Below are 13,783 nucleotides of genomic sequence, written 5' to 3'. Positions count from 1 at the left end.
TTATTCAGTTGTATTATTGTGCCAAATTAGTCTGCTATGGAATATAATGAGTAAAAGTTTGTTTCATTAAGGATATACTTGATAAGTCTCTGGAAGTGAATCAGGAGGTACCGGAAATTATGTTATACTTTTTATTATGTTATTATTATATTATGTTATACTGTAAATGTTATACTATTTTAAAAAATGAAGTCGACTGTTCTAATGGGCAATAAAGGACAGGTTACTGATACAAACATTTTTTCTGCTTCATTTAACTATATATTAGACAATATACGTGTTAGTGCTACAGATCAAAATCAATACTAAATTATGAAATAGAATCAAAATGAGAAGATGTGACATGCAATTAAAACAACTCCTATGATACTAATTAAAAGAAGTCATATGTGCAAAAAAAATAATGGAGATGCATAAAAGAACAGACATGATCATATATTATCACTGTTTCTTATAGGAGTTTATCCAAAGTAAAGCAATCACTACAGTAAGGTATCCATGAGAGTCAAGAAACTACCTTAACTTTCAAATACTTTATTTCCTTGACAAAGGAAGATAGGTGGTAATCAGCAGTAACACCATTTTGGAATCTCTATTCAACTACAAAATCTTCTGGATCAGAAGGATGAAAGCTAATGACAAGTATCACTTCAGAAAAGGGCGAGATGTAAGGGAGTTTATAGAAAGCCTGACATAGGAACCATTTAAAGTAGACTATGCTGAAAACTTTTAATCAAGAAATTGTCTAAAGGCAACAGATAAGAAAAAATATCTAAAAACATATCTTTAACAAACTTTTCTCTGTCAATTACAATGGGACCACCACATTTGGATTTTAACAATTCCCGTTTCTTTTGCTACACAAGAAAGTGCAAATGGCACTAAAGAAAAGATAGTTGAGAGGAGCAACTGCATCAGACCAAAAATATGCAGAAAAAGTCTATGCTGGATACGATATAGTTTTGAGGATACTAATGATTGCTACTGAAGAGAGCTAAAAGGGAGAAAAATGCCGAATATTTTTAAAATCATGAATATCACTACTATTACTGTAAAGGGACATTTGAGAGTATCTTAATAACTCCAACTCCTATGATTATTTCTCCTTTTGAATACATATACCATGTATGCATACAAATATACAGATGTATGTGCCTTTGTATATGTGTATCTGTGTGTGTGTATATACATACATTGAGACTAGGTCTCCAAATCATGCCCAGGCTAAAAGCTCAGTGGCTACTTATAGACTTGATCACAATACTGATTGTTAGAGAAGCTGTAAGCTTTTCCATTTATTCTTGCCTGGGCTGGTTAATCCCTCTTTAGGAAATCTGATAGCTCTTCACTTTTGGGAATTCACCATTTGCATTGGACTTTGTACAGACACCCAATCATCTTTAGCCCTACTGAAGATAGACTCCCAAACACAAGACAACCAGCGACTTCAGCCTCTTTAGCATCAGGGACCACAAACATATTCAACCTCACTTGGCAAACATATAAAGTCTTTATAAATATAATCAAAATGTAACAAGAATAAAATATGCCTGAGGATAAGGAAGAGAGGGATTAGAAGTATTTTGTGCTATTTTAAACTTGTACCCTCTCAGGCTCATTGTCACTCCTGTTTATCTTTGATGATATTCTGAACATTCTGCTGGAAAAGTTAATCAAAGTGGGAATCCCCAACTGTGTCTTACACTTTCATGCACCAATGCTCTAGTTGTAAATTTCAGTTGGATCTTTTATTTAGACAAAAGTCACACATTATTATTGCATTATTTCTCAACCTCAAGGCCTTTAGACAATTTCTTGCTAATCTCTTTCTGTGAGCCCATTTGCCACATCATAAAGACAGCATACTTGTATGAGCACTCTTATACTGTGAACTCCTTAGTCTTCCACTTTAGCAAAGAGTAATTCTACAGCATATACATGGATGAAGGCAATGTTTCTTTTACTTGAGAAGCTGAGACCTAAGGAGACTCAGCTGATCTTCCCCGGGCATTTTGACCACTATGAAATTATAACAATCAATGCTAATTCCTTCACTTAATTTCCCTATTTGGCAAAACTGAATATGAAAAATGAGGGTCACATGTACAAGATGGTTGGCTATGAACTTTTTTCTTCTTTAAAATGTATTTGACATTTGACTTATCTATATTTTAATTTAAATAAGCAGAAAGATTTGATAGTTTTTTGTTTAAAAAAAATGTTTACTTACCTATAGTGAAAGATTAGTTCTCCTGTCTTTCATGTTATGTGATGAGGGAGCAACCTAGTATAGACAACAATTCATATGGAATTTTGGTAGATTGCTCTTCTTTCTCTCTCCTACTTTATTATAATTTTAGTGGAATTAAAATGTATTATTAAATATGAAGCAATAGATGTGGAATTCTCCAATAATAACTGTACAGGTAATAACTGAAGTCATGCAATTAGGTAAACAACAGTGGGGTGGGGAGAGGCAGACATCTAAGTGCTCAGGACTGAATGATGAAGAACAGCCTTCAATGCAATATTGGTGACAACATTCACCATGCTGTTGAGGGGAGATGGAGGGAAATTGGGAAGCTGTCACATGGAAAAAGGAAATAAATACTTACTTTGCTTGACCCCAGAGGAAAAAGTTAGGATTAAGGGGTAGGATTAGCCAAGAGTCCAATTTAGACTTTGTTTAGGGACAAATATGTGGTGCAGTAAATGGGTACTACATTTGGAATGAGGAAGAAGTGTTCAAATCCCACTTTAGGAATTTATTAGTTGTTTGACCTGGCTTAATCCCTCTCAGTCTCCATTTCCTTATTTGTCAAATGGATGATAATATTACCTTCCTCATTGGATTGTTGAGGGAATTAAATTAGATAACATGTACAATGCTTTACAAATCTTAAAGTGCTATATAAATGCTAACTACAAGGAACAAATTCCTGAGCTAATAAGGGCCCAAACAGTGATCAAGCAGGGTTTGGCCTGGGAACTATTATTAGCCAATCAATGAGAGCCAGTTGTGATTTGGGTTAAGGATGGTCCTTGAGAAAAAAGTTTTCAGAGATCAAAATTGACATTCCCTTTGGGCAGAGTACCCACAGTTAAGAGTGCTTTACCTTCCCTCTGTCCACATAGGGTATTAGTCAAATATATGATAGTTCATGAACTAAAACAAGTAATGGCAGATTCTTTCTTAATGTTATCCAATGGAATAAACAGCTTTAGAAAGTAGCCGTGCCTCTCCCTGAATGCCTTTAACCAAAAGCAGAATGACCACAGATCAGAGATATTGTAGAGCAGATTTTTGTTAAAATGGTTTGAAATGGTCTCTGAATACATTTCTAGCTCAAGTTTTGTGAGTCTATGATTCTATAAATGGCAAGTAGGGGAGGTTAATCAATAATATTAGAATCATGCTGGGAAAACTTGAAAATAGTATGATGACAGAAACTAGGCATAGATCAACATCTCACACCATTTACCAAGATAAGGTCAAAATGGGTACATGATTTAGACATAAAGGGTGATACCATAAGCAGCTTAGGAGATCAAGGAATAGCTTACCTGTAAAATCTGTGGAGAAGGGAAGAATTTATGACCAAAAGAGAAATAAATAACATTATGTAATGCAAAATGGATAATTTTGATTACATTAAATTAAAAAGGTTTTGCATAAATAAAACCAATGCAACCAAGATTTGAAGAAAGCAGAAAGATGGGCAAAAAATGTACAACAAGTGATTCTATTTAAGGTCTCATTTCTCAAATATATAGGGAATTGAGTCAAATTTATAAGAATGCAAGTCATTTCCCAATCAATAAATGGTCAAAGGATATGAACAGCCAGTTTTCAGATAAAGAAACCAAAGCTATTTATGGTCATATGAAAAAAATGCTCTAAATCACTATTGATTAGAAAAATGAAAATTAAAACAACTCTGAAGTGCTACCTCATACCCATCACATTGACTAATATGATAGAAAAGAAAAATGATAAATATTGGAGAAGATGTGGGAAGTGAGCAGAACCAGGAGAACATTGTATACAGTAACAGCACTGTGTGATGACCAACTATGACTGACTTAGCTCTTCTCAGTAATACAATGATCCAAGGCAATTCCAAAAGACTTATGATGGAAAATGACATCCACATCCAAAGAAAGAATTATGGAGTCTGAATTCAGATCAAAGCATGTTATTTTCACTTTTTTGTGACTTTTCCCTTTTATTCTGTTTCTTCTTTCACAACGTGACTAATGTGGAAATATGTTTAACATGATTGCACATGAATAACCTATATCAGATAACTTGCCCCCTTGGGGAGGGAGAGAGAGAGGGAGAAAAATTTGGAACTCAGTCTTATAAAAATGAATATTAAAAATTATCTTTACATATAATTGGAAAAAAACAAAATAGTATTTACAAAAAAATTAGTGTTAGAAGTAAAAGAAGAATCAAGAAAGGGACTTTGGTGTCTTTCTGATTCTCTGGAATTTAAAAAATTGGATAATATCTGATAATATCTATTTTTATTTCTCTCAATTAATAGCTAAGTTGTCATGTCAATTATTTGATAGAAAATTGTTTTCAATACTCTAACTTTATCAAGATTATACCTAATCCCAATTGTAATTAGGATAAGCATATGAAAATAGTATTCAGAATGTCATTTTTCCTGTCCTTGTAAGAAGATACATTACAGTAGATAAATGCTCCTGAAAATTAAATATAAAATTCTCTGAATTTTAGTTCGAATTATACTTGAATTTACAACCTCTCTATCAAATGGACATTTTTTCCCTCGAAGTTGACAAGTATTTTGCTCAAGGATCAGACTTAGTTCCATCTTAAATACAAAAAAGTACTAATGTTCCCAAAAGGCTTTTTCAAGAGTAGAGTGAGAATCAACTCCAAATATGATTAGAAATGATCCTTAAATGTCATCTTCACTGAACATAATCAGCTTAGACCACTGAAAAATGTTTTCTACTCTTGCACCCTTGAAAGATCTGACAAGGTCAATAATGTCAAAGCTGCAGAAGAAAGATAGTGTTCTTAGCTATATGTCATTTTGGACCACTACTGGGAAAAATAAATATATGTTTTAAAAGGGCAATATTACATTTTCAAAATAATAAAAAATGTGTAATTTTTGTTGTAGAGTTTGATAGAAAATGCATGAGTGCCACTTAAACTTTACCTTGTGTGTGCCTGTAAACAAATGTGTAGTTGCTACTTTTTAGCTTTCTAATTTTTGTCCTTAGCCAACATCTTTCTCTCTTTCTTATCCTTAAAAAGTCAGTCATAATGTTGAAGCTTTCTCCTGTAGATGAGCAGGGTATAACTTATGTCCATGACATAATGATAAATTATGAAGGCAAATTCATGCCAGGAAATAGACTGCCTATCTCAACATGACCAAATTAAATAGGAAAAAAAAAAATGGTCCATCCTGATTTGTTACAGCTTATCTCAAAAACATTTATTTTGACTATAAGTTGAAGAAAAGGTACCAGTCTGCATTAGGAGAGGATTTTCCTGACTTGTATTTCTCTATGTTGATGGAATTATTGATCTACTCAAAAAACAAAAAACCTATAAAACTTCACTACAAAAAATCAGTCCTATGGCTCAGTAATCTCTAAGATTCCTATGAGTGAATAATTCATTCTTAGTAAGGATTACATTTCTGTTCCACTAGTGATTAACAGAAAGAATTAACAGATATTAAGTAATTTTCAGGACATAAGGATTAAGGATAACAACCTTTTACAGGCAATGTAGCAGGGTCATGAATCCTACAACCCTAATATACTAGGGGTAAATGGTAACAAAATTCCAACTTTCCCTTGAAAGTTAGGGGTTGTGGCCTCTCAATATTTCTCTGTATCTCTGTCTCTCTGTCTCTGTCTTTGAGTCTGTCTATCTCTCCTCTTTGTCCTGTTTCTATTTTCTGCCAAGGAACTCCCAAATTTTTCTAGTGATTCTTATCAAAAAGGAGCTATCCCAGAATTTTGTTTTCTCAATGAAGGGCAGTAAGTGGGTATGAAATGTTCCATAAATTTTCAGATATGGTCTTTTTTTGTTTGTTTAGTTTTGCTAAGATTTTCTTTAAAATACTTAAAAGAAAGTATCCAATGAGAATTTTTGAAAATATGCCTGGTGTTTTAAAAGGAAAAAAAATAAAATTTTGCAAGAACAAAAGAAGATTGAACAAGTTATCATGCATGAATGCTACTGAATTATGTGCTAAAAATTGACGAAGGGATGAATATCAGAGGAATTTGTGAAGATTTGTATTAACTGATACAAACTGAAGTGACAAAACAGGGAGAAAAATTTATACAATAACAATATTGTAAAGACTAAAGACTTTGAAAGACTTAGAAATTATGATCAACACAGTGATCAAGCACAATTTCAGTGGTTTCAAAATGAAAAGGAAGTATCATAACTTTAGATATGGAAAATAGTTCTTGAACAAGTGTTTATAAGAATTATGGGAAAGAAAATGAACATTATTTATTATGTAAAATTGAAAAGTTTCTGCATAAAACTAAATTAAGCATTTAAAATCGGAAGAGAAACAGAACTGGGGGAATATTTATAGCAATTTTTTTAGTAAATGTTTAATAATTCAAAATACATAGGGAACTGATACAAATATAGTAGAATAAGAGTCAAAACCAATGAAAAGGCAGTTTTCAAAAGAAAAAAGCAATCTATCAGCAATGATATGTACACAAATGTTCCAAATCACTAATGATAAGAGAAATGCAAATATTTAAACCTCTGAGGTGCTACCCCAAACCTATAAGATGGGCAAAGACAATAACAAAAAGATGTGACACCTGTTGGAGGGACTTTGGGAGGAAAGATACACTAACATACTGTTGGTTGATACACTGAAGTGATCTGACCTTCTGGAAATCCATTCGGAGTTACACCTAAAAATTAATAAACTGTGCAAACCTTGTGACCCATCAATACCACTACTAAGCCAAAAGAACAAAGGAAAAGGGAAAACACCCATGTAGAGATAAAATATTTGTAGCAAAGAACTGAATACAAAATGTGTGATTTGTGGACTGATTGAAAAAACATAGGATAAAATAGAGAAATATCATCTATTAAGTTCATTCTGTGTGCTATGTAGGTATTGTGCTACCTACTTGGGAAATACATTCAAGTAATTAAAACAGTCAAAGAGTTTACATTCTGATGGAAAAAGACAACTCTTAAATGGTTGCTGAAAAGGGAGAGAGTAGAGAGTATAAGCATAGAAATATCACCTCGACTGGAAAATGTAACACAGCCTGTTGAACTGGCCGCGCGCCGACCTTCTGCCGGCCACGCGCCAGTACCCTCTCCTCCTATAAGGAGCACGCTACCAGAGTCATACTCACTTCCGAGTCTTTGGTCCTCAACCGGATAAACACACAGAGACGAGCCATCGGGAGGCGCCAACACCAGAGCTTTATTCAGAGGCCATCACAGCAAGCCATCATAGCAAGCCCAAGCAGCAAGGCCAGAGCAACAGAACAGGAGCCAGGAGAGAGAGCGCGTGATCTGACCACGCTTGTTCCTAAATACCTACCTAGCCCCTCCTCCCCAGCCTGCTTACTAGCCAATGATTGTAGGGTCAGATACCGGAAGGGGCTGTCTGAGTTTAGCACACCAAGGGGGAGGGAGTGACGTAGGAAGCTAGGACCGGATACAGGGAGGAGGCATCTGGGATTAGCGCATAGACAGAGTACGTGACCTAGGAAGTCAGACTCAAACACTGAGAGGAGGGGTCTGGGGTCAGTGCTGCACAAAGGGACCCAGGAAGTCAGGAAGGTCACAAGAGGCGTCTGGGGATGACGTTGCATATAGGGAGGGGACTAAGCAAAGGGAACTCAGTCCTCTGCCGTCCCGCTCCCACGTGGCACCGCCCCTTGCCTCAGGAGCACAAGCTCCAGCTACTTTCTTGCACCCAGCTTATCTCACGTAGCACTGCCTCAGGGCTTCTCCATATCCAGCCCATCCCAGTTCACCACGACTCTGCCTACCACAGCCCCTGCCTCAACTTCCAAAATACCCAGATCTTACCCTACTCTTGCCACAGCGCCCAACCTGGTAGCTGCCAACATCAGACAGTCCCTCACAGCCTGTACCCTGGGAAAATAAGGAGATAGCTAGAAAATGTTGCAGAATTTGGGACTCTAGTAAGATAAGACAAAAGTTTGCCTATCAGAGTTAAGAGATCCAGAAATAGATTCAGCAATGTGCAGGACCCATCTCATACTAGATCATGAGTCCAGCTGTTAAATTTTCAGTGTGAGAATTTACACCTTGGAAATGTGCAAATGTTACAAATCAGGGCATGATTTATTGTTTCTTAATTTTCTTAGGCTTAAGAAAGTGATGGAGAAAATGTTAATAATGTAGATTAAACTTAAAAGAGTGTCATGCATGCATTTTTTTTCCAGAACACTGGTCATTAAATATTTATCAGCATACCCTTGAATAGTGTGTGCTATTGATAGTGATACTTAATGGAAGAAAGAAGGAAAGGAGTATCAATGAGTCAATTTTAAATATATGGAAGAGAGTAAAAGGAAATTTGGGGATATAAACAAGATAGTGTTGGAAATTCCATGTTAAACTTGAGTTATACCAAAAAAAAATCAAGTTTTATATAAAAGGAAAAAAAGAAAAAACTATCAGAAGTTCAATTTATATACTATCCCCATTTTGTCACATTTCACATAATTAAATATTATGTTTCTTAATGTCTATTAAATTAATCAAAAAGAAATGTTTAACCTTCCTCTCCTCTGGCAAAAAAAGGAAATAGGATTTCACAAACAGTTTGACTGAGAGAAGGGGTTGAGGGATGGTATTTCAGACATGGTGACAGTGAGATATCTGGAGTAACAAGATTTTCAATAGGTGTTCCTAGATTAAGTAGAAGGATCAGACTCAAATGTGGAAGAAATAAGGATTCAGAGAATGCTGGTGCCAAGGTGGGCTCTTTCAATGCATTAAAAGATCTATGAGCGTGTTAAACAATGCCTACTTATGGTTGAAACCTTTTCCAAGGGATTCCGTGACAAAAGGTTAGGACTTTAAAAACAAGAATGTTAATTTGGAGAACATACCAAAACTACAAATAAAGTTAAAGCTAAGCACAAAATTGAACTGAACTAAATGGAATTTGTCTAGCTGCTAGGCTCTTTTCCAGAGAAAGGCTTGGATATAGAGTACCATCAGGATAGAGCTACAGACAACAATGAAATAAAACTAATTTGGGGAATTCTTTTTTTAGTCCTCAGAATTAGAAGCACAGCTAGAGCACATTGTTTATTAAGCTTGGAGATTGGAACTTCTAAATGGATGGTGTTAGTTAACTTAACAACTGTGATTCTAAAGCAGTGACTGACCTCACATTAAAAAAGAAGGTTTTCATTGTGTGAATTAGGTTGGTGAAAGGAGCCAAGCTGGAGAACTTCATTTTACTACAAAATGGCATTTATCATTAGAACTAATGGAGTAGGCAAATTATATCAGGGTTATATGACTTCTAAATCATAAGACCATCACATCTGAAACACAGTTTGTGGTTGGGGTGGAAAGAGATCAGGTTTAGAATTGCTTAAATAAGCAGGTCCAGGGACTTCTGTTTAACTGTGCCCTAAATGGAGCATGTTTCATCTACTGAAACGTCTTTCTGGATCACATGTTTGTGATTGGTGCTTCACACACCACTGAGGCAGCCCACTCAGGTTGTGTGCAGTGTAACAACCATCCTAATTTATATCACTTTTTCAGTTGTAGTCTTTAAAATACATTACCTTGTCTCCAACTGCAAGTTAAGGACAGAATGACCCATTCCCTTTCTCTCATACTGCCTCTTATGAACAATGATTTGCCTCTAAGTTCATGTCACACAGCACAAATTATTTTAACAATGACACAGATGTAAATAATTTACTTAATTCACATATTAAGTCCTTTTCTGTCTATTGAAGATTGTTTGGTGTAGGGGAATGAGCACTAGATTTGAAGTGAGATGATCTGAATTCAGGGCCAGGCTTTTTAGCTATGAAATCTTGAGGAAATCTCTTTACTAATCTGAGCCTCAATTTTCTTATAAATATAATGGGAACAGTAAGAATTGTACTACTTATTTCAAAAGAGCATTATGAGAAAAGTATTTTTATAAATATGTTATATAAATGTGATTTACTTTTATTATATACTTAGTCATATTAAATTTGGGTTTAGTTTTTGGCTCTTATTATTATATTGTGAAGCTGAGCCAATCACAACCACAATGTCTTGATTTTCTTATCTGTAAAATAGAAATGATAATACCTGTAATATCTATGTCAAATTGTTATGAACCTTTAATGATATAATGGACAAAGAGCTTTGCAAACCTTCAACCACTCTATAAATGGCATCTAATAGTACTATTCTTTGATATGTTTGTCTGCTTCATCATTAATTTAGAGAGAACTTTTAAGTGCTACATATATGCCAGCAATAGTCTTAAAGAATAAGAAAAAAACAGTAGTCATTCAAGAAAAGCATGTCCCCATTTCTCTAAGCTTGTCACATGTCTTTGATGAAGCCTTCCTATCATTGTGCCAATACTCAGTCATACCTACAGTTGTCTTTCCCTGAGGGCCTCTGTAGCTTCTCTTATGTCAAGTTCCTTTGCATTAGAGAATCATAGACTCTCTGATTTGGAAGGGACTTCTTAAGTCAAGTATGACTTCCATTTTGCAGGATTCCCTTATACGTTCCTCAACAGCAAACAAGTGAACATACAACTTTTGCTTGAAAATTTCCACTGAGGGGAAACACATCGTCTTCTGAACTGTCCCATTCCAGGTCTTTTAAAATAACATGATAAAGAAGAGAAGGAAGAAGAATAGGAAGAAAGGAAAATGGAAGAAGGAAGAAATAGGAGGAGGAAGAAGATAAACAAGCATCAGCAGCATTGAATTTCTATGTTATTGTTTAGTCATTTTCTGTAGTATCCAACTCTTTGTGACCCCATTTGGGGTTTTCTTGGCAAAGCTACTGAAGTGGTTTGCCATTACCTTCTCATACACCAATGCCAATTGGGCATTTCAAACTGTATGTCACTGAGATATCTCAAAATCAATATGTCCCAAACTAAACTTACTATTTTCCCCCCAAAATACCTCTTGCAAATGTCTCCATTTCTGTCAGATAGCTCCATTTTTCCAACCCTCCTTCATTTGCCATTTCCTTCTCAAGTTCATTTTACAAATAAGGAAACTGAGGCAAACAGGGTTAAGTGACTTGTGTAGGATCACATAACTAGTAAATGTCTGAGGCCAGATTTGGAAGATGAGGTTTCCTGATTCCAGGCTTGGCACTCTTTCCACTGAACCACCTAGCTGACCTGGAATTTCTGAATTTCTTTATAAAAAATAAAGATCTCTCATATATACTCTTTTTTTGTCTTTTTAACTCCATGAAGTACCAGCATCAGTATTGTCACTGACATTTTATATACAAAGAAACTAAAGATCTTAATGGTTAAAAGTGACTTATAATGATGGCAGCTGGTAGCACAGTGGATAGTGTTGGATCTGGAATCAGGAAGACTTGAGTTCAAATGTGACCTCAAACTCTTACAAGTTGTGTGAAACTAAGCAAATCACTTAACCTGTGATTTCCTGGGTTTTCCCAATTGTAAAATAAGGGAAATAACATCTACCTCACAGAGTTTTAGTGGGGATCAAATGAGATAATATTTGTAAAAGCACATAGCACAGTGCCTGGCACATAGCAGGCACTATAAAAATGCTTATTTCCTTTCCAACCTACTCGTAAAAGTAGTAAATAACAGAGTCAGGTCTAGGATACAAAGCTCCTGATTTCTCATTGAATGTTAATTGCACTATATACCCCTCTTCCAGGTCTCACTTCTCTTCCACCTCATTGTTAGCTCATCATCAACACTACAAAGTCAAACTATGGGCTTTACTGAAGGTTTTGTCCCAGGATCTCCTGTCTTCTTGATCTATATTTTCTAGCTTAGTAACCTCATCAATTCCCATGGATTTTGCTATTATTTCTATGTAGGCAGATCACTCAGAGATTTATATATCCAACTCAGACCCTTCCCTGAGTTTCAGTCCTGTATCATCAGTTGCCAATTGGACGTTTCAAACTGTATGTCACTGAGACATCTCAAAATCAATATGTTCCAAACTAACCTTATTTTTCCCCAAAATCCCTCTCGCAAAGGTCTCCATTTCTGTCAGATAGCTCCATTTTTCTAACCCTCCTTTGTAACTTGACATTATCTTCAAATCCTGACTCTCTCTTGTCCCATATATCTAATCAGTTGCCAAATCAGAAGACCCTCTGCAATATCTGTCACATAAACCCTTTCTCTCTACTTACATAATTATCACCTTGGTTCAGGCTTTCATCAACCCCCTCCTAGATTACTTAAACAGCTTCCTACTTGGTCTCCCTGATTCAAGTCTCTCCATACTTCAATTGTTCCTACACCTTGTTGCCAAAGTAATTTTCCTTAATGGAAGATCTGACCATTCCATCAATTCCAGTAGCTCTGCCTTTTAGTGTCTCTCACAACTTGCCCCCTACAGCCAAAATGACCTTTTGTCTCTTCCTCTATCTTCCATCTATTTGTCTTTTTACGACTCATCTCCTGTACCTGAATGAACTCTCTTCTCACCTCCATTTCATAGAAAGCTTCTTTTTCTTTAAGAACAAGCTTAATCAACATCTTCCTTGTGAAGCCTTTCCTAATCCTTTCAAGTACTAATGCCTTCCCTCTCCAAATACCTCATGTTTAATTACCTTTTTCATTTTTCTTTTTTTATGGTAATTTTTATTTACTTTTTTGTTTTCAACATTTACTTCCACAAGATTTTGAGTTCCAAATTTTCATCCCATCTCACTCCTCCCCCCACCCCAAGATGGCAAGCATTCTGAATACCCCTTCCCCTAGTCTGCCTTCCCTTCTATCTCTCCCCCCCTTCTCTTATCCCCTTCCCCTTCAATTTTCCTGTAGGGCAAGACGGATTTCTGTACCACTATTCCTGTATTTCTTATTTCCCAGTTGCATGTGAAAACATTTTTTTTAAACATGTGTTTTTAAAACTTTGGGTTCCAAATTTTCTCCCTTCCTCCTTCCCCACCCACCCTCATTGATAAGGCAAGCAACTAAATATAGGTTATATATATGCAGTTATGCAAAACACTTCCATAGTAGACATGCTGTGAAAAACTAACTCTATTTCCCTTAATCCTATCCCCCCCTTTATTCTATTCTTTCTTTTGACCCTGTCCCTCCTCAGAAGTACTTGCTTTTGATTATCCCCTTTCCCAATCTGCCCTCCTCTCTATCATCCCCCTACTCTCTTGTCCCCTTACCCCCACTATTTTCCTGTAGGGTAAGACAGATTTCCATACCCAATTGAGTGTGTATGTAATTCCCTCCTTAAGTCAAATCCTATGAGAATAAGATTCCCTCATTCCCTCTCACCTTCCCCAGGTTCCCATCCACTGTAAGATCCTTTTCTTTTCTGTGTTTTTTTTTTTGTGAGATAATTTACCCCATTCTACCTCTCCTTTTCTCCTAGCATAATCCTCTCTTACCCCTTAATTTTATTCTATAGATATGACCCCTTCATTTTCAACTCACCCTGTACCCTCTATCTATCTATCTATCTATCTATCTATCTATCTATCTATCTATCTATCTATCTATCTATCTATCTATCT

The sequence above is a fragment of the Vombatus ursinus genome, unplaced genomic scaffold, assembly GCF_900497805.2.
Source record: "Vombatus ursinus unplaced genomic scaffold, bare-nosed wombat genome assembly UNPS02014774.1, whole genome shotgun sequence".
In the NCBI taxonomy this organism is placed as follows: Eukaryota; Metazoa; Chordata; class Mammalia; order Diprotodontia; family Vombatidae; genus Vombatus; species Vombatus ursinus.
The sequence above is the reverse complement of the archived record's forward strand: the minus strand, read 5'-3'. Positions refer to the sequence as shown.